The following is a 5,419-nucleotide window of genomic DNA, read 5'->3' on the forward strand; positions in this document are numbered from 1 at the left end:
CTGTTGGTTCCTTTACTAAGCCTTGAATCAGAGATTGGTTCCCCATTCCTGGCTTTGTGCTTGCCAGCTTTGATAGGAGATCGGCTCGGGTGTTCCGCTCCCTCGGTACATGCTACACCGTGACCTTGTCGAAATCCTCGCTCAGCTTTTTGACCTTCTCCAAGTATTTCTGCAGCAGTGAGTCCCTGGCTTGGTACGTTCCGTTAATCTGCAATGTGACGACCTGAGAATCGCTGCAAACTTCCACTCTGGTGGCCCCGACCTCCTTTGCTAAAAGTAGGCCGCCAAGAAGGGCCTCATATTCTGCTTGGTTATTGGACACCGGGAACTCGAACTTAACTGATTGCTCGTACACGACTCCACTTGGGCTTTCTAGGATGATCCCCGCTCCCCTGAATGTTTGGTTGGAGGCTCCGTCTACATGGAGCTTCCACCGTGTGCTCGGTGTCTCACGAGGGCTTCCTGTTACTTCCACCAGGAAGTTGGCCATTGCTTGGGCCTTGATTGCATGTCTGGGTTCGTACTGTAGGTCATACTGGGACAGCTCGATTGCCCAGGTCATCATCCGACCCGCCAAGTCAGGTTTTTACAGCACTTGGCGGTTCGCTTGGTCCGTCCTGACGATTATCTGGTGCCCTTAGAAGTATTGTCGCAGCCTACGGGAGGAGGTCAGGAGCGCATATGCCAGCTTTTCCAGCTTGCTGTACCTCAGCTCTGCCCCCTCCAACGCCTTGCTCACAAAGTAGACCAGTTGCTGAATCTTCCCTTCTTCCCGTACCAGGATGGTCTCCAAAGCCTCATCAGTTACTGCTAAGTACAAGAATAGCGTCTCTCCATTCTTGTGTTTACCGAGGACAAGGGGTGCCGAGATTATGCTCTTGAAGTGATTGAAGGCTTCCTCGCACGCCGGGGTCCATTCGAACACTATCCCTTTTTTCATCAAGTTGAATAACGGAAGAGCTTTGGCAGCCGACGCGCCGAAGAACCGGGATAGCGCCGTGAGTCTCCCCGCCAGTCTCTGGACATCTTTAACACATCTCGGGCTCGTCATCCACAAGATTGCTTCACATTTCTTTGGGTTGGCTTCCACTCCTCTTTGGGTTATCATGAAACCCAAGAACTTCCTGGCTTCCATGGCAAAGGCGCACTTGAGAGGGTTAAGCCTCATGTTGTGCCGTCGAAGAGATGCGAACACGGTCTCTAGATCACTGATGAGGTCTTCGGCCTGGGTGGTCTTCACTAGGATGTCGTCTACATACACTTCCACCGTCTTGCCGATAAGACTGCTAAATACCTTATTCATCAGCCTTTGATATGTGGCTCCTACATTTTTTAGTCAGAACGGCATCACCTTGTGGTAGTACGTACCCCTTGGCGTTATGAACGCCGTTTTCTCCTCTTCTGGCTGGTGCATCGGTATCTGGTTGTAGCCAGAGTATGCGTCCATAAAACTCAGAAACCGATACCCCGCGGCCGCGTCTATGATAAACCACTATTTTATAGCTTATCTTGTGCTCAATTGAGTGGTTTTTATCTACTCTTTACCCACTTATTCATACTATTTGCATGGTTTTACATTTGCCTTCCTAATTATGTGCTTTGATTGAAAACATGCTTCTTTGATCATATATTTGCTTATTATTAATCCTCTCTTATCACCATTAGATGCCTTGATATGTGTGTTAAGTGATTTCAGAGATTACAGGGCAGGAATGGCTCAGAGGATGGAAAGGAAGCATGCAAAAGTGGAAGGAATACAAGAAGTTGGAGAAATTGCTAAGCTGTCCAGCCTGACCTCTTCGCACTCAAACGGCTATAACTCGAGCTACAGAGGTCCAAACGACGCGGTTCCAGTTGCGTTGGAAAGCTAACGTCCGGGGCTTCGATTTGATATATAATATGCCATAGTTCCCCTAATTCTAGACGATGCGACCGCGTGATCCATGCGGCCGCGTCGCAGTAACGGAAATCAGCGTGTTTGAATTCTTCTCCAGCGATTTTCGGTCTGTTTTCGACCCAGTTCGCGGCCCAGAAAACACAGATTAGAGGTTATAAAGTGGAGAATTGCATCCATCCATAAGGGAGGCTCTCATATATTTACAATTTTTTAGGAGTAGATGTAGTTTTTAGAGAGAGAGGTTCTCTCCTCTCTCTTAGGATTAGGATTTAGGATTTCTCTTAGTTTAGGAGTGACTCTCAATCCCAGGTTCTTTATTTTTATTTATTTTCTCAATTTAATTTATGAACATCTATGCCAGATTTAATTTCTTTTGTTAATGCAATTCGAGGTATTTTCAGATTTAAGATTGCTTTGTTTATATTGATGATTTTAATTTAATTTAGATATTTTTCTCCCTTTTGGCTTTGGTCAAGTGATTGGTAGTACTTGAGTTATCAAACTCAGCAAGTGATTGAAATTAGCAGATTTTGCTTTAGCTAGGATTGCTCTAACACTAGTCTCTCCACAGGAGTTGACTAGGACTTGAGAATTAAGCTAATCAGTCCACTTAACCTTCCTTTGTTTAATAAAGGCTGACCAAGTGGGATTAAAACCCAATTCTCTGCACACTTGATAAGGATAACTAGGATAGGAATTCCAATTCTTATACCTTGCCAGGAGATTTTATTGTTATTATTTTATTTTACTTGTCATATAACATATTCCCACCTTACTTCCAAAACCCCCAGTTTACAATCTTCATAACCAATAATAAGAACATACTTCCCTGCAATTCCTTGAGAAGACGACCCGAGGTTTGAATACTCGGTTATCAATTTCAAAGGGGTTTGTTACTTGTGACAACCAAAACGTTTGTATGAAAGGACTTTTGAAGGTTTAGAAACTATACTTGCAACGAGGATTTATCCGCAATTTTCTAGACCACGCAAAAGTTCTCTCATCAAAATGGCACCGTTGTCGGGAATTGCAAACGTGTGCCTTATTATTGGTTATTGTAAATATTTTTTGATTTTTGCTTGTTTATTTGTTTTTATTTTTGTTTTTATTTTTGCTTTTTCATAAATTAAGAGGTTATTTGTTTTTATTTAGTTATTAAAAAATTTTTTCAAAAATTTGTTCTTAGTGCTCATCTTGATCTTCAAGCTGTTCTTAGTTGTTTTCTTCGTTTTGATCTAAAAATTTGAATTTTGGGTGTCATTTTATTGTTTTTCTCTTTCCTCATTAAATTCAAAAATATTTTTAATTAATTTTTTCGAAAAAAAAATTTCAGATTTTTATTTTTAAAATTTTTATCTTATCTTATCTTATTTCAAAAATCAAAATTTCAAAATTCAAATTTAAAAATTTTCAAATTTCAAAAATTCAAATTTCAAAATTTTAAAATTCAAAATTCAAAATTCAAATTTCAAAATTTAAAATTTAAAATTTCAAAATTTAATTTTCAAATTCAAAATTTAAATAACTTTTTAATTTAAATTTATTTTTATTTTTATTTTTAATTTTTATTTTGCTACTATGAACTCTCACCCCTTTGGCTATGAGTCTGGTTACAATTATGCTGCAGGAAGAAGAAATTACAATGAGAACAGGCATCAAGGTTGGAACAATCAAAGATGGGAGGAGCCACAAGAATTTGATCAACCCTCATGGCAACAACCACCTCCATACGCCTATGAACCCCCTCCTCAACATAACTTTGGACCACCAAACTCACAATCCCCTTTTCGCCATTCACCTCCATATGACTCTAACCCTTAACCACCATACCAACCACCTTATGAACCAAATGAACCATACATAGATCCACCCCAAACCTCCATGGAGAAAGCACTTGCCAATCTAAACTCTACTATACAAGCTCTCGTCGCCCAAATCAGACCACCAAATACCTTCAACAATCAACCCTCAAGCTCTAGTGTACTTCCTTTTCAACCACAGAATGATCTCTCCATCCCATCACTACCATCCATGGAAGAGCACCCACATCCATCAATCCAAGAATGGAAAGCAAATCATCAAGGATGAGTACGATTTTATATTAAAACTGCTGGACAAAGCAGTAATTATTAAAGAGAAAAAAGTGGTTGAAGACTTGCGAGATGCTGAACCTCCATGGGAAAGTCAAGACATAGAGCCTCCTTCCAAGATGGTTGCATTTGATGTTGAGGAGGGTGTACAACCTCCAAGGCATACCCTGGTTGAAGACTTGGAAGAGGTTGAAATTGAAGAAGCTTACAAGGAGGTGGAAGTTGTCAGAGAAGAGCACAAGGAAGTGGAGCTTGCAATTTCATTAGAAATACCTCCCCCTAAGTTACCATCATCCTTCACAACATTCAAGTGGGTAAAATTCATATCCCTTAGCTTTCTAATTCCACTTGAATATGGGCTACTGGAGATGGATGGTCAACTTAGAATTCTTTGTGGCATTAAGAGTAAGAGGAAGATGGCCAGTGGTAAGAATTGTCAAGCAAGGTTCAACATGGTTGTGTGCTCAAAGTTTAAATGCAAAGGTTGGTGTAAAGCTCAACAGAATGGGTCTAGGAAGTTGTTTGGCCGCTTTAGTGAGAATTCAGACTGCTTGCCACCCGGATGGAACAATATTGCTCAACCAAAAGACGGGTGCAAGGGCAAGGTCTAGGACCCCGGAATCCATTCTATTAATCACCACTCTTGGGGCCTGATCACTTGCTTTAACTTACTTGAAGGCTTTCTGCGCCTAGTTTGGGACCCCGGAGGTTACTGGAATCACAAACATTGGTGGAGATTCCTAGACGAGTTCAAGCATAAGCCACCATAACAGGAAGCTCATCAAATGTCCAACTTAAGGACTTTAACTAAAAGTGCTAGGTGGGAGACAACCCACCATGGTATAATCGTTCCTTTTTTGTTTTTTTTTATTTAGTTTTATTTGTTTTCGAGTTTTATTTTATTTTATTCAACCTGGAGTTTTGCATCACATTCATATTAACACTACATTCTGCATATTTTTTTTTCAGATTATCGAAAAAAAAAAGTGCCACGCGACGCGACCGCATCAGCGACGCGTCCGCGTCGCAAGGAGAGAAGAGAAAATAAAAACAAACAGAGAGTCACACTGGAGCGAGGCTGGAGGCGTGCCAGTGGCACAATTCGTCCCACGCGACCGCGTCGCCGACGCGTCCGCGTAGCAGGGGAATAATGGCCTCTCACGCGACCGCGTGCCCCACGCGGCCGCGTGACCTGGATTTCGACGTCAAAGGGTGCACTGCCGAAAGTTGAGCTGGAGTTGGGCTGGACTCGTGCTGGAAGCCTAAGCCTCACGACGCGAACGCGTGTCCTACGCGTTCGTGTCATTTTTAAAAGATGGCCATTCACGCGATCGCATGCCCCACGCGATCGCGTCACCCAGATTTTTGGTAAAAAGAGTTTCAAACAGAGAGTTGCGCGACCACGAGGCTGCACTCGCGCCAATCGCACAAA

This window comes from Arachis ipaensis, chromosome B05 (genome assembly GCF_000816755.2).
Source record: "Arachis ipaensis cultivar K30076 chromosome B05, Araip1.1, whole genome shotgun sequence".
NCBI classification, from domain to species: Eukaryota; Viridiplantae; Streptophyta; class Magnoliopsida; order Fabales; family Fabaceae; genus Arachis; species Arachis ipaensis.